The sequence below is a fragment of the Protopterus annectens genome, chromosome 9.part0, assembly GCF_019279795.1.
Source record: "Protopterus annectens isolate FY-2018-M chromosome 9.part0, PAN1.0, whole genome shotgun sequence".
NCBI lineage: Eukaryota > Metazoa > Chordata > Ceratodontiformes > Protopteridae > Protopterus > Protopterus annectens.
In genome coordinates, this window is record NC_056743.1 from 1,544,028,354 (window position 1) to 1,544,056,119 (window position 27,766).

Genomic DNA, 27,766 nt, shown 5'->3' on the forward strand with positions numbered 1-27,766 from the left:
AGAGGATAGTAATTGGTTGATTGAGGTATGAAGGTGGAGTCTGAAAGGTATATATGTAGAGGTTCTGGGGGCGGGTGGGAAATGGGGGCAGGGTAAAGGAGCGGAGTGAGCCCGCAGGGCGAACAGAGCGGGTAGAGCCAAAGGAGAAGAATGTGAAGAAGACAATCAGTAGAGAGTGGTAGTCAATGGTAAGCTTGTAGTGAATTGTGAGAGGAAGGAAGACTGAGGGAGAAAGGAGTGGAGGGTGGATATATGGATGAAGGCCAGTAGGAGAAGGTAAGAGGTTTTATAAAGGGTAGAGAAGGGGTGTTTAAGGAGGAGAGAGGACAGATAGGTGAACCTGGGATAGGAGCACCACCTAGTGGCAAGTCAGTCTCAGGTGGTAAGGACCCAGAAAGAGAGATATCAAGTAGAAGGAATGAGGGAGATATCATGAACCAGGATAGAGGGAGTAATTATAAAAAGGTAGAAAAGTATTAGTTAATCAGTGTGAGAGAGTGGGGTTGTGGCTGCTGGCAGGTAAGCGTAGTGCGACCTGGTGTAAAATTTATATTATTACTACAAGGTGTTAAGCAGTACACATACTTTACTTAAAGTCTTTGTTAGGAGTTGTACTCAGGGGGAAGTATGGGCTCTCAGTTTGTCTTGCAAGTGTCCTCCTTTTTGTGGGTTCTTGGCAAGAGCCTCCGGGAGGGCACTGTTGGTGGGTTAGAGCAGGATAGGCAGGAGCCTAAGTTTACTTAAAGTCTTTGTTAGGAGTTGTACTCAGGGAGTAGTATGGGCTCTCAGTTTGTTTTGCAAGTGTCATTTTTGCGGGTTCTTGGCAAGAGCCTCCGGGAGGGCACTGTTGGTGGGTTAGAGCAGGATAGGCAGAAGCCTAAGTTTACTTAAAGTCTTTGTTAGGAGTTGTACTCAGGGAGCAAAGCTCTCAGTTTGTTTTGCAAGTGTCCTTTTTGTGGGTTCTTGGCAAGAGCCTCCGGGAGGGCACTGTTGGTGGGTTAGAGCAGGATAGGCAGGAGCCTAAGTTTACTTAAAGTCTTTGTTATAGTATATGGACAAGGGGGACAATAATCTAGTAAGAGGTCTTCTGGGCTACTCATGACACCATACTCATGACACCATACTAATACCATGAGCTACAATGCATCATAGAAAATTATGAAGTTTACAACACATGGGATAACCCGTTACCAACAGATTAAAAATAGATGCAGAACAAACAGATATAGTAGTCCATGAAAAGAAGAGAAAAGTTGTATTGATTATTGAAATTGCTACACCCAGTGACTACAGTGTCTCATGTACAGAGAGACACAAAGTCATAAAATACCAGGATTTGCAGGCAGAAATGAGGGCAATGTGGAAGAAAGATACCCAGACAGTTCCAGTAGTAGTAGTAGCAACGGGTCTTATAAAAAAAATTGCAATCATACTTAGAGATGTTCCTGACACATGTAATTCCATACGAATTACAGAAGGAGTCATTACCGGGCACATTCTGAGTCCTGCAAAGAGCACTTCTGGCTGACATCAAAAATTAAAACAATAATAATTTTATGAACTTTAATCATACTTTGACTTAGGAGTGCGGTTTATTCCCATCAAGGTATTAGAAACCCAAAAGATTTGGAGAAATTAAAAAAAAGAGAGATACCATTGTTTCCCATGCTTACACAGAAATGCCTAAGAAGGTTAATAACAGAAAATTACTGACAATTCTGCTGAGAAAGCTAACCATAAAACAAAATTCTATGAGGCAGAAAATGAGGTGCTACTCCAGGTCCTCCATCTCTTTGGCCAACAGCTTTTGGCCCAGATGCTGCTGACTGGGTCTATTAGAAATGTATCTGGAAAAGATCTTGTAGAAAAAAAAAACAAGTAATCTCTGTGGTATCCCTGAAGTCACAAACAACCCACTAAACAAGTATAGTGGGTCCAAAAACAAAACAGTGTAAGACATTTCTCTGTGTGGAAGATTTTCAGTCCATATATCTCTAGTTAATCACTGTATATTAATTAGATCAGACAGTAGTAGTAAAAGTAGCGAACTTAAACACGTCTTAAGTAAAAAAAAAAAAAAAAAAAAAAAAAAATATATATATATATATATATATATATATATATATAAAATATGAAATATTATACGGAATTGCTAAGTATTCGAAAGTAATCCAAGCAAGGCAGGCAATCTGATTCCTGTCGTAAATCATTTATTAAGTACACAGTCAAGCGATGCAAGTAAAACAAAATTAACAGAGTAATAGTTTCCTCACAAGCTTTCTAAATATATATATGTATATATATATATATATATATATATATATATATATATATATATACACACACACTTTTTATCAGGCACGGGAGTGGTTTATTGTGCTGTAAAATAACGTGTTATTGGTACACATGTTAAATTCACATCCCTTCTCCCATCAGTGTGACATTCGAGCTGGTCCTGCCCTACTTAGTAGCTGTCATAATAATATAACCCTTATGTACTTTAAGTAAAATTTATAATGATGTGGTACCTCTTATTTAACCAGATTATTGAGTCTGTGATTTTATCCAAGACAATTTACTACATGGCTGGAAATATATCAACCTTAGACCATTTGGCAATCAAAAATATATATAAATATATACATATACACTTTGCATGTAAAACATCAATTGTAAAAATCATATTCTATTTTCATAACCTATTGTTAACAAAGATCACTTTCATCCTTCTAGGCTTCTTCAGGTCTGTGTACAAGAACCCTAAAAACTGTCTATAAAATATTATTGCATAATTAGTAAGTATTGTTATTACACATCATTTTGAATAAAGTGAAAAAAAGAGAACAAGAAAAAGAAAAAATAATAAGAAAAAATGTATGATGACGGAAACAAAATATACGCTTAAATTAAAACTGATTTAACATGGTATTTAAAACCAACTGGTAGAATGAAATAAAAAAAATAAAATTAGTCAGGGAAACAATGTGGCAATTTTATACCATGTTAAATCAGTTTTAATTTAACTGTATATTTTGTTTCCATCACCATTTTTCGAATACTTAGTAATTCTGTACAATATTTCATATTTTATATATATATATATATATATATATATATATATATATATATATATATTTTTTTTTTTTACTTGACGAGTTTAAGTTTGCTACTTCTACTACTGTTTTCTGATCTGATTAATATACAGTGATTAACTAGAGATATATGGACTGAAAATCTTCCACACAGAGAAGTTTCGTGCACTGTTTTGAAAAGATCTTGTAGCAAGCATCAATGCTGTCAGTGGCCAAGATCATAATTATGACATGGTCCATCCTAGAGACACTAACAGTACTCATACTGCAGGAAAAAGAACTGTCCTCATGACACTGGAAGGTAGGAGAGTGGGTGGAGTGCCATTGGTCCAGCTACCTCTTATAAAGATGGAAGAGTTTCTGAACTCTGTCAGAGTCAGTTAAATCTCCATATTGTCCTATAGTGTAGTGATGGAAATTAATGCAGACATTCATCATACACCAAAAGTATCCAACAGAGTTGCCATGGGTGTGTAGTATTCTTCCTTTGTAATAAGAGCTGTAATTCCTCTTGACCCATTACTCACTGGCAATCTTATTAAAGCTGTTTGATTTAGGTTATAAAAGAACATCAGAGATTGCACCTGCATGACCATCTGTATAAAGTACAATATTTAGCTATTTGGCTTTTAGATGTGACTCTTCTCACAACTGACTCTAATGTATGCTTCCAGTGCTGGGTCATACTTACACAGGGTATTATGATTTGCTGTATTCACAGGTGATTCTCTACCAGCACCACCACTGTTGAATTACCATCACCTGTCATTGGAAGTTATGCAATCTCTGATAATGATGGTGTGTATGAGCTGGCATGGTCAGAGAGTACAGTATGTGTGTTCAATACAAGGAATGTGACCACTAGATCCCCTATACAATCATGGACATAGCATATTTTCCTTTGGACACCCAGGGGAGATATACAACATAGGGATGACAGGTAACTGAGGACACTAACAGTTATGGAAGTGTGATACGTGTACACATGTCAAGATCTTCTGGTAGCCCCCTACAGTTACTGTCATCTGCCTGAAGTTGCTGTGTCAATGGCTGCAACCCAGGATATGTTCAAGGCCATCATGGAGGCACAGATTAGTTCCACCACAGCGATTCTGGTGTTAGTTGAGCTGATGTAGGGTGTATGAGATATATCTGAGAGTGCATGTCCTATATATGTGATTGTTTTGGCAGACTTAATCACATACTTGAACATGTCATGTACTCTCAAGCTCATCTGTCATGTATCAGGCACTTTCTATGAAGCTGTTCTATCTCTTCCCACCATAGATGGTGGCCTTTGTGAATATGGATGACAGAGACCAGAGCCACACAGCACTACCACTTCCAAAGTTACCTCTGTTGTGGAGGTGTTTATGGCTAGAGAGGATGTCCCAAGGTTTGTGGCAGCCACACCAATAGCACATTTGAAAATGTATGTCATTCAGTGTCACACAGCATGCAAACATCTAGCCAGTGCTGTGGTACACCCAGTGCAACTCCTGGTAGAGGTAGCTATTATACGTGCATGTGTGCACAGAAGTTCAACCCTCTGCTATGCATGTCCCAGACCTGTCCAGTATATTGAACCAGTGCTTCAACTACTGCTGAGGATGTGTCCCATCAGACACACATTCACACCACCAAAGCCTCTAGTATGTCACACATGTAGACATCCACTGACACTGGCTCTTTACAATGCTTTTTATAATAATACCTCCTCAACACTCAAAGCTCCTACATACAAGTGCAGACTTGCTATTAGTTGTCCTCTGCACTCACACAGTTCCCTCTGTTAGACATCCACTCATGTGTTCTCTCTCCCACCTCTGCAAAAGATGATAACTGCACCCTGCTCTTTGTACTTTGTTACTTGGGTTGCCTATGCCTGATGCACATTATGGCCAGCCTATCATTCATTAAATACATCCTGTTGGTGAGTCTGCATGTATCACTTTTACTGTAATGTATTTGCTTTAGTATGGGCATGGGCTATGTACAAGTCACTGCCTCTTTGTCAGTGCCACTGCATATTCCAGCCACCTCCTTATACTATATTCATTTCTCTACTCTAGCTCCTCCACTGACTTCTTATCTGGCTCAGCCTCCACTGCCTGGAGTGCTGAGGACTGTGTATCGAAGAGCTGCCCCTTCTGCTGTAACTGCCTCTTATGTATTATATTGTGTAACACTGAAAATACTTTTAAACATGTGCCAGGTTCATCCTGCTGGGCACCACCAGATGAATCCAAATAATGAAAGCATGCCTTCAGCAGCCCATGAGCACTCAATAATAACCCATTTTTGTGATTAGGCATAGTTGTTCCCATGATGTGCGTCATCCTGTGTATTTCTGATAAGGGTCATTAGCTACGGTTCCAGGGCATATATGGCATCACAAAAAAGGTGCTCTTGGAGAAAGTCAGCCCTCACAGTTGTAGTATATGTAAGAGTCATTATAACTGCTGGAGAGATCTGCAAACACATTATGAATGATACCTTATGCAATACAGAGAATCTGGTAGTTGATGGAAGGATACGCTTTGCAGTTCCTGCATCTCTTCCCAGTTCCCCAAGTGGGGCATTTAATTCAGTGCAGGTGCAGTCTATAGCCCCAATACCTCATGGAGGTGGGCTATATTGTAGAATTTCTGCATAGTGTTGCCTCTTACCTTTGTGATACAGCAGAACTACCTCCTACATGCTGAAGTATGGCACTGAGGAACTGATGGAATATTTGTGAGAGAGGTGTCTGAGATACCCCAACAGTGCCCCAGTGTGTTACTAAAACATCCCTGTAGCTAGTATATGGAAAGCCACATATAACTTATTTACAACAGGAATAAGTATTTCATCCCTTCCACAGGGTTGCAGATGAGGCCCATAATGTCCACAATGTGTTGCATGGTGTCCCTATCCACACAATATCAGTCCACAATATGGATTTCATGGAATGCATGAAATGTTAAGCATGTTTAGATGACACAATGCCTCTAACGGTCATGATGTTAACTCCTGTGGCTTGCAGAGGCAATTAAAGTGTATTGTAGATGCACATTAATTAATGCTGCAGCAGTCTCTAACATCTTTCATGGCTGAGTGGAAGAATATGGTGATTTGCCTGTGTTCATTAACTGTAGTAGTGGAACTCCATGCCATGTCATTCATATGCTTCAGGATCTCTCGGACATCTTGATTTATCTCATTAGCAAACACAACACCATTCATTTTAGCATTGTTACTTAGTGCCATCTGATTATACAGCCAGTAGCATATACCACAGACAGCACTGCTGCATGGCATTCCCACAAGTGGTGTGTGTCTCTAAATTGCATGCATCCTGTATGCGGCTACACCTCATGCAAAACTGCTTACTGCAATATGGCTAATTTTTCTGAATCTCAGCAACATCTTTGAAGGTATTAATCAACTATTGACATGGAATTAAATAGCGTAGTGTTAGTGGATTAGAAGCTTGCTATGTGTTAAATTCTGGAAATTGTGTCCAGGTTAATGTATGAAGGGAAATACAACACTGATATGGGGACACCACAGGGGCCCTGTATAAACCCCTTATTTTTTACTTTACATACAAGTGGCCCTGTTTTGCCAAAGTTGATGTCAACATGTATGCACCTTGGAGACATAGAGATGATAAAATATCACTCATCAGTAAGATGTTTGGAAAATATTGCAACATTCTTGGGTTTTGATAAATCTTAGCATCCAGGACCACCATAAGGTCTAACACCACAAAATTAGTGCTCATATATTTAAGACAAAGGAAATTTGATAACAGTCATATTCTGAAAGACAATTGTTAGTTACAGCCTGGTAAGTAAAAAGTTTTTTAGCTCATGTTTGATATAGTTTTAAAGTTCAAGTTCATACAAATGAAAACAATAATGTAAATGTTGTGGTTGTTTTTCTATTTCTGTATGTGTAGCTTTGTCACCTTTTAAAATGCCATGTTTACTAAAGATTTTTTTTTAACTTTTTTTTGTTTGTTTAAGGAAGTTACTATTACCATTTACTAAATATAATTATAATGTTTTCTGGCTGATATCCAGATACAAACATGAGGTGAAATTACCTAATTCTAAGTGATAGGTCATACAAATGGACTGATTTGTGACAGTATAATGCAGAAACTAGATGAGATTTTTACTTTCCTCTGGAGTTATGAGCCGCATTATTCAAATATAAGTGCTAGATTGATTGTTTGATCTTCAGCCAATATTTTTCCAAACAATTACTCTCTTAAAAAGCATCGACACATATTCTACATTAAATGACTTTTCTAAAATTCTGCATATCTTAATAATAATTTTATAAAGATATGCATCCATCTTTGTTAGTAATGCATGCAAAGGGTGTGTGATTATTGTTTTAAAACCAAATAAAAAAAAAAAAATAAAGAAGGGTGTGAGACTCTGTAGTACACAAAAATTTGAAACGTGCCTAAAAAGCTCGTACATGATAGCAAAGAGTCAATAATAGCAGATGGTTATACATTTGCCTTCATGTTGCAGTGTACAAAATAGCAGTTTATAAATGTTTATGGTAATAGATATATTGAAGAGTACAGGGAGACATATATAATTGCTACAGTAACACAAATACGTATTTCTATAGGGTATCATTTCTCTCAAACCAAAATATTAGGTTCTGTTTCCTTATGTTCTGATGAGTATGCATAATATACAAAAATGGGACATGCTCTCACCTGGACATAACTTGATAAATTAAATTAAAGCTCTAAATGGCTTACAGTATTATTCTATCTTCCTGCATGGCTGAGTTTGATGGCTCTTTTATAAGCACCCAAATGCCCCATTCAGTCTGTGATAGCAGGATCCAGTAATCTCCGAATGAGGCAATAACCCTATTGCCCATTTGTTCCTGCCCAGAAATTTCCAATCACCTCATCCACTCCATCACAAAAGTCAAGTGGGAGAGCATGGTTTACTCATAGTTCCTACTGGGTGGACTAACCTCCCCACCCAGCAGAGCATCCATCCTTTTTGGCAGCCCTTCTAAGCTGTGAAATTGTTGCCATATAAAGGGATGTGTGCATCCACTTGTTGAATTCCCCTCCATTTACTGTGCAACTTGCATATATCAGCAAAGGGTCACAAGGCTTGAGCGCAGGGTAGAAATACGTAGTACCCTCACAAGGCGCTACCCATATGGTGAGCAAGAACCACTTCACTTCACCCAGGATGGGTAAGCGAGCTATGGCTGCTCACTTCCATCCTCCATTGCTATTAAACAAGGAATGCAATTGATTACTGGATTGTGTTATAAATATGTTGAGAAATGTTAAATAATTATATGAAGAAGTCTCGCTCTTTGAGATGAAAGCGGTCATCTTTGATTTTGTTTTTTTTTTAAGTTTTAAAATTAAAGTGTTGGTGTCCCGCAAACTGTGGCTCAAGTTTAGAGTTTTTATTTTGGTATTTGTTAACTCCTACAGGCACCCTCGCTGCTATTCAAACTCCAGTCAACTACAATGCACTCAGGGATTTATGCAACTGACCTGGTTCGTGCAGGTTATAATATTAAAAAATAAATTAATAAAATAGAATGCCTAAAAGTGTTAGAATTATAACTTTAAAATAGGCTGGCCTAGTTAAATATATTTCAAGATTGCCAGCATACAAAAGTAAACAGACAGTTGTCCAGACCTCTCAACCTCTTACAGAACGAAATCTGGACAAAGCCATTAATAAAAGTGGAACAAAGGCCCAAAAATAGGGACAATTTTTAAATACTGCTCCTATAAAATTAGAAAGTTGATGGAATAACAGGTTCTGCATTAGCATGATCTTTCTGAAGGGTATGAAGTCTGAAACTCAAACATCTGTCATTATTTTCTAACTCTAGTCTTTAATGATTTTCTCCTAATTTACCAGAAAACCACAATTTTATGGAAAACAGACCAAAATTATAAGGCAAAAATCTGGACAGTCTGAGAAAATCTGTACAGCTGAGAGGTATGCAGTAGCTCTGTTTCATATGCTGACATAGTACTGAGACTGCCCTCATAATGAGTTACAAATGTCTCCCTGGTTGAGACGGATTAGCAAGACAGCCATTACTACAGCTGCAAAATTCCATTTAGACTATGTTTCTTGTCAGCAGAGTCAGAAATACTCTGAAAATTATGCAACATAAAAATATAATTTATACAACTGAAATAAAAATTACAGTTGCAACAAAGAAGGTTGTGCTGATGAAGACTATGGACACATTTCTTTTTAGTTACCTGATGCATGTAATTTTGTCATTCTATATTTGAAGCACATATTATGGACCAAATTATACCTGGCTGGGGGTACTTAATGTTTAGTGGTGCTGGGTGGTGGTAGCACCAAAGAAAGCTTTTATACAATCTAACATAATTGAATCACCTGGCTACCTAAATTCAGATCGAGTGGGATGTCTTTAAAAATAAGCCCATAACAAGATCAATACTTCTCTATGGATATATAAACTTGTAGTATCAGATGATAAAAAAGTCTTTAAAATTAATTTATGTTCTATTCAAGGCTCGTACCATTAAATGAAAATGTCCTATAGCTTGCTCAGACAGTGACATTTATAGAAAGACATTTTGCTAATTGTTTTGTGTAGAGATTTAAATGTTACCTGGAAAAAGCTAAAAGAGTCTCACAGTTGTTCAAGAGTGCCCAAAACATGCACTAGCCAATAAGCCATTTCCACTAGATTTAGGCCTATGAAATGATTTTAGTTTGAGTTGCTTAAAATGTCTAAAGTGGAAACCGACTTATTCTCTAAAACACTGACAAAGAGTCTCCTCCCCAGTGTTAATGATCACAAAGGATGTCGACCAAATAAAATAAATGAGAAGGCAAAAGTGGGTACTTATATATTCCTAACCTGTCATAACTTCTCATGTTTTCCAAAAACACTGTCTGTTAACCTAATGAGGGGTGTGTAAAGTCTTAACTACTATTCGGTCAGCTTATTTTTAACATAGAAAGAGGAATAATGGCAAAATTCCTCTTCCCGGGTAGCCTCCTTTCCCGACTGATAAATGTGCTCCTTGTAAGTGGTCGTTAATCTTGCAAATGATGAAACTCAGCACATTCCCAGCAACACAAGTGGCCCATTTCCAAGCCATTTAAAACACATTACCGTTGACAGCATCATCTGCAATTGTTCAAATTGGTACATATGTCTGTGAGTCATTCAGCATTCACAGCATCTGTTGTTACTAGTGTAAGTGGCTGTTGGAAGTAAACAAGTTCAGAGTAACAGTACTATCTGTGTGAAGTGGGAGAACATTTAACACCCGTGCACTTCACAGAGCAAATGAAGAATGGCACCCAGGACTACAAAGCTTCACCGTTATTGCCATTCCTGCCTCATACCCAGTGTGGCACAGTAATACCTATTTGTTTACACACCCCTTTTAAGGTTAAGAAAAGTATTCCCGCACAAACAGAAGGAATTATGCCACTTTGCATATGTGGTTGCGATAATATGTAAGTACCCAAAAGTGTTATAGCAAATAGTAGAGGATGCAGCCAAGAAAATAAATATATATGTACAAGGACTTCTGCAAACATTTCTTTATCAAGTCATCAAAAGGTATATGTTAATGTCCACCAAATAAATGGAAAAGTTTCACCATACTGCTAAAAGAACTGCAATGACACCAAGGTCTTTAAATAAGCACTTGAATCAATGAATGAGACTGAAGTAGATATGAATGTGGTTGTTTAATTAAACTCTAATCAGCACAGCATACTGGAAAGTAACTAACAACCCAACAGGAAAGTATCATATAAGGATAAGCAAGACAGAAAATATCTTGCTGAAGATGCAAAGCGGTCCTATCCACCACTACAGAATTTGTTTTTTTTTTTGGTAAAAACACTGATGACATAGGGAATATGATACTTTACTGTTGGGAATTTTAATTATGTACATTCTTTCTAAGTAAGATATTTTAATTCCACACACAATTACATCTCCATAGTGAGTTCAATATCAGGAAGTCAGTGTATTCCTCATTGTCAATGAAACAGTGACATGACAGTGCTGATTTTTTTCAGGTATCTTTCTGTCTGTCATCTCTCTACTGAGATGCTTTAATTAATTCGGTTAAGGACAGAATATTCTCCTGACAGTCATTGCAATTAGAATGTTAAAGAATGATCCTAGTGAAAATATTCAAAATTCTCAGAAAAGGTTTTGGTGCAGTTTCTCATTACTATTCTATTTTATTGCAGTACAGGAAACGCTGTTTTATCTCCATCATCTTCCAGTTTTAATCAGTGAATTGTGCCACATACAATTTGTTTAAAGGAAAGAAAGCAAGAATCTGTTTCTCATACTTCTCTCCTCTTAGCAGCTGGCGAGTCATACAGTTTCTTCTTACAAAATGTCTATGGACCGCTTAAGGGAAGCTTTTGTTTGAAGGGACAATGTGCCTGCTAGTCTCTCAGGTGTGCTATTATGTCTATCAGTTAGTTGCTTTCAATGCTGTAAAAGTGTAATTTATATTGTTTCATTCCTAAAACATGACAGTAAAGTCAAAATACCAGATAATGAACAGCAGCAAGAAGAATAACAATAATCTGTGTGAAAATAATGTGAATTAATGTGTAAATTAGTCTGGAAGATACAGCTCTTGAAGTCCATATTCAAAAACTAACAAACCATCACTCAAAAGTAGATGCTAGTCATTATTTTTCAAACCAAACCACTGTTTTTTTTTTCATTTTCTGTTATCTGCACCTGAATATGACTAGACAGCTTACTTACTATAATGGCAGAAACCTGTAATCTTTTCTGATCGCTTCGGTTTTTGGTGCTAGCCAACCCCTGCCACCCACCACTGCCCCTCCTTAGTATCCACAGCAAAGTGAAGATTAATCTTTGGTCTTGTTTACTCTTACATTTTATATACAGCTCCATTCAACAAAATGATCATTTACTGCAGTTTTGTCTCTTTTAGAAAAAAAATAACACCAGTCCTGTTTTATAATTAATCTGCAAGTGATTTCTGAACAAACGTATGCTTGAAAATCCTGATAAACAAATAATATAATAATATGATATAATGTAATATCATATGATATTGTATTGTATTATATACTACCCAGTCCATCATTTTACAAATATGCTTAAGGCTTTGCAACTTAAGTCTGTTCAGCATGGGTTGGAGATTGCACATTCCTAGATATAAGTACTTATCACTTCTTCATCTGACAACCAGATCCATGTTCTCTTCATAATCATAGGTTTTTAAATTGCTCATATTATGAAAGTCCATGTAGTAGAACATATTTCCCTTCTTATTTGTTATGTTGCTCATTAATGTATTCATCTAAGCTATGTTACCTCAGTTTTGCGGTCTTATTTTGTTTAGAACTATGCTTGTTTTATTTCACACATTGACACAAACTCTTGTGCATGTATTACTGATATAAAAACGTCATTTGTGTCAACTGTGGCTGTGAACTGTGGTCATTTATACATGTTGGTATCACAAGGTGCTAATATGCATTTTATTTCCATTCCTAGTCTAATTAGAATGACTTTTTTGTCTAATGAAAAATCAATATGTAAATGTATAAAACAGGTTTGCAAGACTGTATACAATTTTGCCTGCATTAGTCTCTCAGCACAAGTGTATGCACATGACAGTGATTACTTGTTTTACGCTGCAGCTTCAGTGCAGAGTAAATTAGCTGCACCGAACACCATGTGTCATCTTGTCTATTGACTTTAATTACAAATCCACTGCAAGACAGCTCAGATTAAGCTGTGTATATCACATGAGGGCATAAATTTGCCCTGCATACTGAAACTGTGATTTCTAGACCATCTTCTCTTACTCTTATTGTGATCTGCCTTTTGTGAATAGTTACTACTTTTTAGTGGTTATAACAACATTTAATGCTAGATAACACTGAGTCAGTAATGACATATCTGCTTTTTAATCTGATTGCAATTCTTCAGTTTATGTGAAAGCTGTGTTCTCTAAAAATTATTGACGAATATAATATTAGATATCAACATTTGATTTATTACCCACTATAACTGAGTGCCATTTTATAACTATGTCCACATATACATGTTTGAAAATAAAATGGATTATCATGTGGATTCAAGTAAATATATTATAAAAACAAGAACAGCGAAGGAAACTAAAGCAGATGCACTGAGGCAATGTTGCACTTAGTTTGAGTCCTGGGCTATGTGGATTCCAAGGGTATGACAATGACCAATGCAGTTGTTTATTTGTACAAAAATGATGTGACTTTTTTGGGTAACATGAAATTGTAAAAGTCAAAGAAATAAGTGGTACAGTACTGTGGCTATCATTGTGTTATGGCTTGTAAAAGATCACAAAAGGAGTAGGTATTAGGTGACACCAAGCCATGCCACTGGGCAAACAATAACTGGTAAAATAAACAGTAGAATAATATGGGTAAATAATGTTTATGGCAAGCTGTAAATAATAGCTAATAAAAAGCTAAATCAAATAACAATGTGGTTTTCTAACACGTAGAGCACACCATATACAGCAGGCATAACAAATGAACAGAAAACATGGAACTGCAAAAAAGTATAATGAACATTGAAGAACAGCCAATCCTTCTAACCAGTATATGTGACAAGTAGTTATGACTAATAAAATGAAATGTCAGACATCTGCAATAGCTAGTATATCAGTGGAGCTGTCTCTTCTACAGGTTGCTGACTTTCTATTCCCCAAACATCAGGTGCCTGGGATATGTGATGCCTAGGAACAAAATAGATATGACTGTTCTCATAGGAACTCACTGTTGCATGATTTCTAAGGGTGCACTGGCAATAATTCCTTCGCTTTTGGTAACTCTTCTCTTCTTCAAGTTTGTGAGACCATGAATCAGGTATGTATATGTTTGGTGGTGAGAAAGGGCTTCCACCTACCATTAGGGGATACAGGAGGCCTTGTCTACCCCTGCAAAAATCACCTGCAGGTTAAGTTTTTGCCTTTTTGAGACTACAGTACCCGGTTATAACTAGCACATAGCCACAGCCTGTATAGGAAGTAATTAAATAATGAAAATAAATAATAAATGGTGCCTAACAAGACCAAGCCAAATAAAAGTATAATATACTATTTAAAATAACAAACAAACATAGTAACACAACCGGAAATATCAAATGGCAAAATAATTGACCCTAGCAATAATTAACACTGGTGAGGAGTGCAGAAAGGATTAATCTGTTCTACATTGTCTATGCACACATCTGGGTTTCTTATCTACATTTATTAAGCAAAACTAAGCCAGCAGACTGACAATTAACTGACGATGACAGCAGGACATCTGTATACGTACAATGTGATACAGTCTCACTTGTTTGTTTGTGTCTTTCGGCTTTTCCCGGTTAAGGGTCGCCACAGCAGAACTCCGGTCCGCTAATGCTTGTTAGTGGATTTTTACGTACCGGGTTACCAGCCATGACGCACAACCTTCAACGAAGGCATGCTCCATTCACGTATGCCTCCACACAGAAGACGCTCTAGCTGAGAATCGAACGGGACAACGTCTTGCTATGAGGCGATAACGCTACCACAGCACCACCACCGCAGTTTGTGTCATACAGTCTCACTACAAAACAAAAAAAAAATAAATATTTTATCTTACAATATGACACACAACATAAAACTGTAGAATTTGTAAAAAGTATCATTAGGCAGAAGAGAAGTTCTCAACTGTATATCATCCATTAATGACCTATATACTAGGGAAAAGTATAAGGCTGTTACAAAGGCTGGTTTAAGGAAGAGAGTAAAACAAAACCATCAATAATAACCTGTATGCAACACGTAACAATAGCTATCACTATAAAACAGAATGCAACCTAGGATGGCACTTTCTTTACTAAACAATTTACCAAACAAAATGCTTATCCAAAATCAGTTGTTTCTACAAAGAGCAAGTACAAAGATTCATTAAGGTCACAAACAAGGTAACAATTAACAGTTGTATTTTGCAAACTTAGCTGGACACGGTGGACAAGCATATGTAATCTACATTATCTAAGTAAAAAAAAAATATGAAGTGCCACGTTAGTAGTGTATGCCATTAATCTCACGAGTTTGTTTGTGGATCTTAAACTAAGGCTTACAATAATTAATATTACAAACACAATGCATAAGAAACATTAAATATCAGAACATTTTTGGCAGTCTGCATATAAGTAACAAAACATAAAATTTCCATAGAAGTAGCTAAAAATCAGAAAGATCTTATAAAAATGTGGTAACAGCATCAAGGTAAAATGTAGGAATATGTTTTTCTATAGTATGAGCTGGGTGTGTTACTCTTTAGTAGCATAGACCAAGCCTCTGAATAATTTCAAATGGAATGCAAAAAAATATAGCCCGCCTATTAGGCTGGCAAAAAACTGTAGTGCATCCATGCAGACCATTCACTACTGAAGGAATTACATTATAACAGTGTGGTCTTTACCACTGATGCCAGCTGCTATGGAAAGTACAGCTCAGGTAAAAAGAATTGCACCAGTCATCAGAGGTATAAACCGTAACTGCAGATTTCACATTATCATCATGCCTCTGACTTCTCATTATGCAAACACTGTTACTCTCTAAGTATTTCAGCTTCATATTTTAAATGGGCACATATGAAGTTTTAAATTGTTTCCCAAGACTATGTAGTCTTATAAAGATTTCTCTATTAAATTATCACTGTAACATTGTGAACCCTTGAATGATTTTTTCGGTACTTGCGTATTATAGCAACCACATTTTTGCGGTAGTGGTGGTTGCTTCTGTTTAGGTGAAGAAATAGTAATAAACTTTTATAAAGTTTCAGAACATGTTTTCTGTAATATTTTTAAGTTTTAGGAATGTTTGACATTCAAACTGCTGAGAAAATAAGTGCTGAAAACAGGTTTCCCGACTCATGTCAGTTAAGCATGTCCCATACTACTTCATATGCATTCCTTTTCTCGTGCCATCAAATGTTGTCAAAGCAATCCACATCTTCTTTGCTTTGTACACAGAAAAGCATTACACCACCAACTGAACAATCCATATCTCTAGAGCCGTAACACATACTAAAATCAATGCAATTAAAACAGACATTGCACTAAAAAGAGAAGCATCAGTACATAAACGCAAAGCAGTACTGTCTACTTATAACAACGTTTACTAAAGTATGTTTCATTTTTCCTAACAACCTTTCATTATATTGTTTGTAAAAGTTTAACCATTAAATACTTTACCTAAAGTAAATTGCATGTGTCCCAATTTACCTTTACTGTTTGAAAAAGTTTAACCATTAAATACTTTACTTAGCCCAAGCAGGTATGACCCTGACCTTGAGCAGTATCCCGCCTTCACCAAGAATGATGCCACAATACAGAGATAAGATGATCAGCTTTAACAATTGGCTTAAACTCTGGTGTCATTCAAAGGGGATCCAATGTCTGTCTGCCTGGGATGACATGCTGGACAAGCCACGCTGCTTCGCAAGGGATGGCTTGCACTTGTCACCCCTGGGATTCCGGATTTTGGCAAAGGCTCTTGCCACCCCCATAGTGCCTTTTTAGGCAAGGCTCAAATTCTAAACCTACCACCCTAGAACAAAACAAAGAAAAAAAACTAAGGGTAATGCTGCTCAATGCCAGAAGTCTCAACCTCAAGATGCACGCACTCGAGGCTCTTCTCAGTATGGAGAACATCGATGTCTGTGCTGTGACAGAAACCTGGTTCAAGGCTCCTGAGAGCACCCCAGCACTATCAGGTTTTACCTCATATCATGCGTTCCGGCCCCAAAACCGGACAATACCAAGAAAGGAGGAGGGGTATCCATATTCATCAAGGACACCCACACCTCAAGATTGGTGGCATCGCACGATGCATCGGAAACCATCCAGGTGCAATTAACCATAGGCAAGATTGCTCTGCAATTTGTAGCATGTTACAGGCCACCCTCGCAAACTCAGGAACCTCATATGGCCTTCCTGAAAACACTGGAGGGATAAATGTATCTCGAACACCATCATACTAGGTGACTTCAACTACCCTAATATAGACTGGGAACACTACTCAAGCCCAAACACTCTAGCCCAAAAGTTCCTGGAATTCATAAACTCAAATGCCATGGAACAACTAGTCACCATCCCCACAAGAGGAGAAAACATACTTGATCTCATCATCACGAACATGGGAGCACAATGTTCAACGCCGGAAGTATACCCCTCACTGGTGAGATCTGATCACAAACTAATTTCGCTGGAGGTCCTCATCCCACCCCCACCCGAAATGAAAAAGACCACAGTAAAGAACTTCTCGAAAGCCAACTTCACACTTCTAAAGACTAGTGTGGTCTCCTTTAAGGCCCCTGAGCCGGCGGTTAACATTACTCAAACCGCTGAATCACTTACAAATGCCTTCTACCAGCACCTGCAGGGCTGCATGGATCAGGCAATCCCAAGCAAAACAAAGACTCTTTGTACCAAAGGCAAGCGTCCAGTCTGGTGGACCCCAGCCATAAACAAACTCTACAACAAAAGGAGAAAGCTACTACAAGATAGAGCAAAATCCTTAAAAGGTAAGACACCGCTGATCACTATAAGTTAAAAGCTAAGAGCTCTCATAAAATCATCCAAAGCTAATTTTGAGAAAAAAATAGCTAAGGACTCTAAAGACAACCATAAGGCATTCTTTAGCTATGTCAGAAACCTAGGAGGAAACTCCCAGATATGCTCAGAATTAGTTCAAAATGATGTGAAGATTACTGATCCTACAGACATTGCCAACATACTGGCTGACAGGTTCAGTGCAAACTTCGCCTCCCCTAAAGGAGAGATATCTATACCAAATGATTGTAGCCCCCCCAAACATCTCTAACGCCCAGGTGAGAACTGCTCTCTCCAAGGCAAAGAACACAGCATCCATGGGACCTGATGGTGTCCCCGGCTGTGTGCTCCATGAACTAAACAAGGAATTAAACCCACAGTTAGGACAGCTGTTTAATCTTAGTCTCACCTCCGGATACGTACCCAGGGAGTGGCGCACAGCGACTGTGGTCCCACTCCACAAAGGCGGTGCCTCCACCGACCCTGGAAATTACCGTCCCATTAGCTTGACAAGCCTTATCTGCAAGGCCATGGAGAGGATCATAATGGATCTCATAAATAAAGACATAGGGAACTTGCAGACTTTGGATCCAACCCAGTTTGGCTTTGTCAAAGGCAGATCATGCCTTTTAAACTTGGTTGACTTTTTCGAAACAGTCACCAAGGCCATTGACGAGGGAAAGGCAGTCCATACAGCCTACCTAGACCTGGCGAAGGCTTTGGATACAATACCTCACTCGGGTATCATTGAAAAACTCATCAACTTAAATGTAAACCCATACATTACAAGATGGGTTGCAAACTGGCTGAGTGACAGAACCCACAGGGTCAGAGTTGCTGGCGCCATGTCAGACTCAAAGCCTGTCACAAGTGGTGTCCCACAGGGCTCAGTCCTGGGCCCACTCTTGTTTGGCATCTACTTTTCTGAAGTACAAGCAAACACAGGAGGGTTATGGCTGACAAAGTTTGCAGATGACTGCAAACTGGGCCGTGTTGAAAACACATCCAACACAGATATCCTTCAGAAGGGTCTCACAGAAACGGATAACTGGTGCCAGAGCCATGGCCTAAAGTTAAATGCCAAGAAATGCATAGTCATACCCTTCGGGAAAAATAAGGTTACCCCTAGCTACCATAGAGGTGGCAATCCCCTGAACACAGAAGAAGTTATTAGGGACCTGGGAACCCAGGTTGACAGTAGCCTTTCATTCAACACTCATATTGCTAAAGTAGTTAGGAAGACCTTCTACATTGCCCACCTTATCATGAAGGGATTCCCATCTAGATCAAGGGAAGTCATAGTCTCCCTATACTCATCACTCATCAGACCAATGATCGAGTACAATGCCCCATTTGGAATGTATCTGACCCGACACTTGCAGCAGCCGGAGAGGCCACAAAAGTTCCTCACCAAAAGGATAAAGGGTCTCAAAAATCTGTCTTATGCTGCCCGACTGAAAGAACTCCAGTTATATTCAGTTGCTTACCGCTTGCTCAGAGGTGACCTATGCCTGACATACAAGGCCATGTCAAACCCAGATTTGATGAACATGCTTCATCTCAAAAAATCTAGATCCCTCAGAGCCACAAGGGCGGGAGACTTAAACCTCGACACGGTTATTAATAGGACGTGCTGGAGGGATAGATTCATCACCCAAAGACTCCCTATGCTGTGGAACAAAATCCCGGTTTATGTGAGGCAGAGCACCTCGCTGGCCTTGTTCAAGAGGAATCTTGACCAATGGATGGGAGATCGCAGATACACCCCAGGGGTTACCTCAGTGTCACTGTTCGACAGAGGCACAGCAAAATAATGGGCATAGTTCCTCCAAACTAAAGGGGTGGCGTAAGCCACAAAACTATGGGCTAGGCTTATAAATGCCCTCGGGCAGATAGCCTAGTATGAACCTATGAACCTATAAATTACTTTGCATGTGCCCCGTTTTTTTCTTTTCAACTAAAACATTCAGTTAAAATAAGGTAAATGTGAAGAATAATCCTTCTGACTTGTGTCCCATTTCTTCTTCTTTTAAGTAATAAGTCCAAAAATAACAAGGTAAAGCTGAAAAATAAATCTCCGGAAAGCTCCTCACATCATACGTTCAGTCCCACAGTCCTTTCAGGCCACCATATGTACACATACAACCACTGTTATCGCTGAATTAAATGCTCAACGTCTTTACACCACGCTACCCACAACTCTTAAAATTGTACGTGCTAATCGTTTATAAAAAAGCACTGCCAATATCCCAGCACACTTTATAACAGTTTACCCTTCCCTCTTACACTTCATTTTTGTTATTAAACATCAAAAACATATACCATATCACAAAATGTGTTTGCAATAATACACAAGTACCATTTTTTTTTTCTTTTCACCCTTTACTTTCTTGGTCTTTGCTAACATATCTACCTCTGATTGCAAGTAACTTCTGTCAGTTATATGACTGTCAGGAAAACAATCATCTTTCATGTTTGCTTGCTCTTTTGGTATCTTAAGTGGTTCTGGAGTGATTGCCTACTTGATGGCAGCTTATTTCTGGTTATTAAGTATTGTCACCCCCTCTCATATATTTGCTTTTGTTCTTGTTGATTACATCTTATTTTGCCTTGTGTCTGAAGTGTCAGGTATATGCTTTTTTCCCATATGTCGATTGAATCTTATTTTGCCTTATGTCAGAAGAGTCTGTGTCTTCATTATGTAAAACTTGCCGTTATGCAATGCAGAAATGATTGTATGAGCTGTTTTAATTTAATTAAATGCCTCAGATTATTTCCACAGTGTGGGTTATAGATGAAAAAGGTTGCAGGATAAACCCATACACCCAGTCTAAAAATAAACTAGAAATAAAATTACTTAATCAGTGGATTGTGTTACTTGCCATGACTTTGACAGACTCCACTGTCCTTTTTGCTGTCATCATCTGACAGTGTTTATGTTCTTAATAACTTATTTCTGCTTCCTGGATGGCTTCAAGACTCCCTTGTTTTAGAGTTTTGATACTGTAACAGTTCCTGCTTTTGACTTTTTTTCATGATCACGTCACTTGCCCTGCTAGACAGGGTTCCAGGGAAGTAAATATTGTGGGAAGAAATATCTGGGGAATTGTTTGGCTACGCTTGTATAGGCCCTAGGGCCGATAGCCTAGTACCAAACAATGAACCTATGATTGTCCTGTCTGTCAATATCATAGAAATGATAAAAGTCACTGTCAGCTAATGGCAGATTTCAAGAATTAAAATGTTCCATGTTTATGGTAAATGGATATGTATTATTAGGTTGTTTATCATAATACATATATATATATATATATATATATATATATATATATGTAGAGAGAGAGAGAGATATCCACATATATATATCAATATATATATATATATATATATATATATATATATATATATATATATATATATATATATATATTACTTTGCGATTTGGATCTCAGCCTATATTAAGATAGCTCATTGCTTTTAATTTAGAAGGGATTTTGTTTGTCTGAAGCCTGAAAAACTTTAGTTCTCAAAAATCTGAAGCAGCCTTATTTTGATGTATCATTGCAAGCACTGATTGAGGCTAAACATTGATTTTCCCGTTAGTTAATGTCTCTTAGCTATCTAAAAAATATCAGTTTCAGTCATTCTGTGCTTTTGTCTAAACCTAGAGGGCCAACATGGAAAACTTTTGTAATCGTATTCTGGCTGCATACATTACTGATAAAGAATAAATTGTTCCCTATCTGATGATGTGTTAATACAAATCTTCTCAGTTTGCATTTCTTATTCTGGAACCGTTTCCTATAGTATATTGTTATTTAAGTTGCCTATGTTAGATCTTTTTAATTGTGGTTGGTTTACGTGTTATCTAAAATTCCAGCTAATTCTATATTATTCTGTTTATCTTTTATGTTAGTGGCTGACTTTTTTCCTACACCTATCTATTGTTAATATTTTTAATGAAACAAATTCTAGATTGTGCACATCCATGTTTAAGATCTCATATTGTTGCCTTTTTGTCAGTCATCATCAATGAATCATACTGATTCTACAGTAAAGTCAAAGTAAACTTTATTGTCATTTAGAACTACACCTGTGTAGCCTAAACAAAACTTCATGCATCAGCTCAATTCTTGAGATTACGAAGGAAAGTGAAATAACACATACAAGTAGAGGAATAAACATAACTAACGAATACAATACTACTCCCAGTACATGCAAGAAAGAGCAGACACATTTACCAACACTCAGATACGAAAAGAATACCCTCCCTTGAGTTAAATTAATCACCCTATTTAAAGTAACAAAACACACTACAGATGAAAATGCCTAAGTTATTTGTTTAATATTGCACTTGAGTGAGTTAAATAATACTGACTATGGATATAATAAATAAATATTGCACTTATTTGGAATATATATAAGTATATATTGCACAAATAAATAAAAATGGACTTATCATGTGTCCAGACCCTGGGGACCAGTGCCCAAGTTCAGAAGTCTAATCACTGTAGGATAGAAACTGTTACTGAATCTTGTAGTCCTGCAGCAGATGCTACAATATCTCCTGCCTGATGCCAGATACTTAAACAGTCCATGTGCAGGATGAGTGTTGTTCTGTATTATTTTGGTGGACTTTTGAATGCTTCTTGCAGAATAAAGATGTATCAGTAGAAGACTGGAACTTGTTACCTTCTCTGTAACCCTCACCACTCTTTTTAGTGCCTTCCTTTCTGTAACTGTGAAGCTTACAAACCACACTGTGAAGTTTCAGGTGAGGATATCTCTATTGCACTTCTATAGAAGGTGGAGAGAATATGAGGAGGAAGCTTAGCTTTTTTCAGCCTTCTTAAAAAGAGGAGGCATTGGTGTGCTTTTTTGACCAATTGGCTGATGTTTCCCAACAAGAGATCCTCGGATATTTGTACACTCAGGAATTTCATACTCTTAACCCTCTCCACACTCTCACCACTGATCCTGAGCACTAGGTGGTTTGTTCTCTTTTTCCTGAAGTCGATTATAATCTCTTTGGTCTTGCTTACATTCAGGTCAAGGTTGCTCCCCTCGCACCAACTGATCAGAGATGCCACTTCCTTTCTGTGCATCCTTTCATCCTCCTTTGTGATGAGCCCCATGACTGTGGTATCATCAACAAACTTGATGATATGGCTGTACTTGTGCTTAGCATAGCAGTCATGGGATGGTGAATAACAGTGGGCTGAGAACAGATCCCTTTGGAATCCTTGTGTTAATCATGATGCACTGAACACATTAAAGTGCTCTGTGGTCTCTCAATCAGGAAGTCTACAAGATCCATTTACAGAGATGTTTACTGATTCTTAAATGTGCCATTTTTTTATCAGCTGCATTGGTACCACCATATTAAATGCAGAGCGGAAGTCTATGAACAGCATCCTCACATAGTTGTTTTTGTCCCCTAAATGGTCAAGTGAGGTGTGTAATGCTACTGATATAGCATCTGCCGTGGATCAGTAATCTATGTACGCAAACTGCAGAGGGTCAAAATCAGGAGGTAGGCATGGTGAAAGATGCTTTTTGTTCAGCCACTCAAAACATTTCATAACAGTGGATGTCAGAGTGACTGGTCTGTAGGCATTAGGACTGGAGGGAGTGGTTTTCTTAGGTAGTGGGATGATTTTAGTTTCCTTGAAGCACAAGGGTACGCTTGCCATGGCAAAAGAGGTGTTAAACACCTTGCCCAGTATGTTGTCTGGGCCAGCAGCCTTCCTTGGGTTCATTCTCCTTAGCTCTCCTCTTACCTCTTCTGTACTGAGTACTGCATCCTTCTCATCAATGGGTAGCTTTAGTCCCAACCTGTTGTTTCTTTCCCCAAATCTACCAAAGAAGGTGTTCAAACTGTCCAGGAATTCGATGCTGTCCTCACACTGTGCTGACCTGATTTTGTAGTCCGTGATCTCCTGTATGCCTTGCCATAATCTTCTTGCATCCTTCATGTCTTCAAAGTGGCTCTGTACCTTTCTGCCATACTCCCTCTTAGCTTCCCTTATAACCCTCCTCAGATTAACTCTTGCTACACTGAGGGCTGCACGGTCCTTAGCCCTGTAAGCTGCATTTCTCTCCTTCAGAAGCTCATATACCTTAGGGGTGAGCCATGACTTCAGGTCATCTCTAATAGTGATACTCTTAGTATTTGTTACCCCATCAACACAGTTTGAAATGTATGCTATTACTACCTTACTGTATTCTAATGTTCAGATGCTGATTCACTGTGGCTGCCTCCTTGACATATCCCAGTTGGTTCTTTCAAAGCAGACTTGGAGGACCTCCTTAGCCCCCATGGGCTATACTCTGATTTGTTTCTTTGTGGGTTTCTCTCTAACCAGTGCAGGTTTGTAAGCTGGCGAATGGCGATAGCAAGATGGTATAAAGATCAGAGCTTCCCATTTGTGGAAGTTGCACTGCCTTATAAGCTTTCTTTAAGTTTATGTACACCTTGTCCAGGATAATATCACCCCTTGTAGGAATGTCCACATACTGATGGTAGTGTGGGTGTACTTCTTTCAGATTTCCTTTATTAAAGTCACTAGCTGCCATGTGTACAAAGTCAGGTTATTTACTCTGCAGCTCACCCATATGATTGCATAGTTTATTTGGAGCCTCAGTGGTATTAACACTAGGTGGGATATACACCACTAACACACTGACCCCATTCCGCTCCCTGGGCAATTAAAATGGTCTGCATTTAATGGACAGGAACTGTAAGTTTTCACAGCAGCATGACAATATGATTTCATAGTTATGCACCATCTTTTGTTAACATAGATGCAGACTGCATCTCCTCTGGCCTTTCCACATGGTGCATGTTTTCTGTCTGCACAAAATAGAGTAAAACTCTCCAAGTTTACTGGGCTATCATTTATCTTGTCATGCAGCCACATCTCAGTAATCAAAAGTAAACAAGTATTTCTCGCCTTGGTCTTGTTGGGAGAGTTCCAGTCTCAAGTAGTCCATCTTGCTATCCAGTGATCTCACATTAGCTAGCAGTATAGTTGGTAGTACAGGCCTGCAAGGTCTTACTTTTACTTTTACAGAATGAGTCCTATACCCAAGATTTCCTGTTTTCCATCCATATGACATGTCAGTACTTTTCCATTTCCTTGCATTTTCTGGTGGATGGTATTCACACTGATTTTACAGTGACTTATATGAGTACGGAGTTCCTTAAGCTGTATTTGCTGGAGTTATTAATTTCTCAGCTGCTTTTCACCTGCTACTTATTACAGCAGCATGTAATGGCTTGACTTAAAGGAGAAAGACAGATCATTATTTATATGTTGCAATAATGATCTTTCTATGAATTTGTACAACCTTGAATGGAGACTTATCATCTTCAACCTTGAAAAAGGACCCATTATCCTTTCCTGTCTAAGGCTTTGTTGTTCAGTATCAGATGGATATGAAACAAGATCCCAATGTTGTTTTGGACCTACATCAGGAAGTAGGTAAGATGCAGAAATTCAAACCGGTAACCAACTCAAAAACTCCAGCTAGGATGCTAAGAAAGACAGCTACTCTGCAGTGTTACAATAGAATCAAATGGCTCCTCTTTTTAAAGCATGTACTTTATTCAAAACCACAAAATAACACAATAAAACTGAGCACTTTCATCCATTACAAATGGGACTTCATCAGTATTTCTAACAATGTAACTCCAAGTTCCTTTTAAAATCTCATTAACCAATCAGATTTTATCTGCTAAAAAATAACACCACCTTTTGGATAAAGACCCAACAAGGAACTGAGTTTTATTTATTTACCAGCTTATAGCTTTGTGTTGTAAGATGCAGAGATTTGGTTAAGTGATATGTGATAACTTTGGATAAATTCTGTAGCTTCTGTTCCTCTGGGTCTCCGTGCTACTCAGAGTCCTAGGTAGGGTAATTTCAGTACTATAATTTCTTTGGTACTTTTCTGTTATCAGGGCAACACTTCTAACGTGGTAGCACATGCACACAGTTTTAAATGTGAATAAGTTATTTGTATTTATAAATTATGATTAATTGTTCATTAATCCTGCCTGTGATCTTTGTCTGTCAATCCCAATTCCTTTTGGCTTTGTCCACAATACCACCGCATACCGGGGGAGAGGTATACCTGTCAGATGTCTCTCATTTTGCAGACAGTCTCCGAATTTGTGTCATATTTTTGGTCTGTTTCTACTACAATGTTTGAATTGGTAGTGAATCACTGAGGAATGGGATCATCATCAGGAGCTGTGAAATAACTGCGAGCACCTGCTAATACTCCAAGTACACATTACAAATGATTCCCCAATAATGGAAAAGTCCTTCATCTCCTCCCCCTTCATTAACCATAATTGACCTCACTTTCAGTTACTTCCTATTGAGGAAACGGGTTCTCTTTCACCTGTCTGTGTTTCCCGCAGTGTTTTTGTTTCCCTGTAAATTGTACCTCGCCGTGATTTAGTCCCACTAGTGCAAATGGGACTGTAAGCCAGCAACTATGATGTAACTGCCAAGTGATTTTTTTTCACCTACTCTGTTACCTGCAATTTAAGCTGCCCAGAGGCACACGCAGTTTAAGCCTCTACAGCTTATTTAAGCTGCTCCACAAATCCACTGAGATCCTGCTTTCCCAGCCAACAAAGCAAATAAGTAAGTAAAAAACTTAAAAAACTTGTAAATCTGAGCCAGATGAAATTGCATGCTGTTACATAGAGCTACATAACTGACAATGCACATTTCAGGTCAGCCCTGCAGGCTGACCCAATGGCAGTGTCAGAGCTCGCAGGACAGAGGGCGATGAGGTTTGGTGTTCTTTTTTCAGAATCTTCAAACTGTTGACCTTTGGCACACACGTCAGTATTCTTCTGACATGTTTTAGCTGCTATTAGTCACTGTCATTGATTGGTGGTAAAATCAATGCTCTTGGTTCTTTCCGGAATCTGAGATAAAACCAAAAATAGTGAAGGAAAAAGAGTGCAAATCATAGACATTTTAAATATTGCTCTATCACATTAAACAGACTTTAAGTTAACTCATTTGTGCTACCGCATTAGAAGTGTTGCCCCGATAACGGAAAAGTACCATTTCTTTTTTCCAGTCTCAATTTCAACTATTCCAGGTAAATTGTGAAGTACCAGCTTTTTTTGAGTATGCCCTATTCATAGCCATATTTTTTTTGTATGTACATAATAATGCTTTGCTATCTTCACAAACTGACTAAGAATACCTTCAGTCATACAATCTATCAAAGCAGCAGCTGCTTGCTATACTGCAAAAACTAAAGTGAATGAAGTTTTAAATGAGTAAACAGGACAGGAGACCATTTGAGTATCGTGGTTTTTTTTTTGTTTCTTTGTTTTTTTGTTGAGGAGGGGTGCCATTTGGGATAATTTCTCTGGGTACTGGCTGACCTAGCTAAAAGTCATATCATCACATCAACATAGAGCATGTTTTCCTTTTGACTAATGTTGCAGTGAGAGGTTTATTTCAGTCATACATTGCATATTCATGGTTGCAGGTTCAAATCCAGGACATAATACCTGACCAGTGACAAGCTTATTATGGGTAATAACTTTGCTATCTTCACAAACTGACTAAGAATACCTTCAGTCATACAATCTATCAAAGAAGCAGCTGCTTGCTATATTGCAAAAACTAAAGTGAATGAAGTTTTAAATGAGCAAATAGGACAGGAGACCATTTGAGTATTGTGTTTTTTTTTGTTTGGTTTTTTTTGGTGAGGAGGGGTACCATTTGGGATAATTGCCTGGGTACTGGCTGACCTAGCTAAAAGTCATATCATCACCTCAACATAGAGCATGTTTTTCTTTTGACTAATGTTTCAGTGAGAGGTTTATTTCAGTCATACATTGCATATTCATGGTTGCAGGTTCAAATCCAGGACATAATACCTGACCAGTGACAAGCTTATTATGGGTAACTATTCAGCACTATACAACTGAGAAATCTTATATACAATAGGAAATCCATTGAACAGTCAGATATATTTGTACAACAGGATACCATATGGAT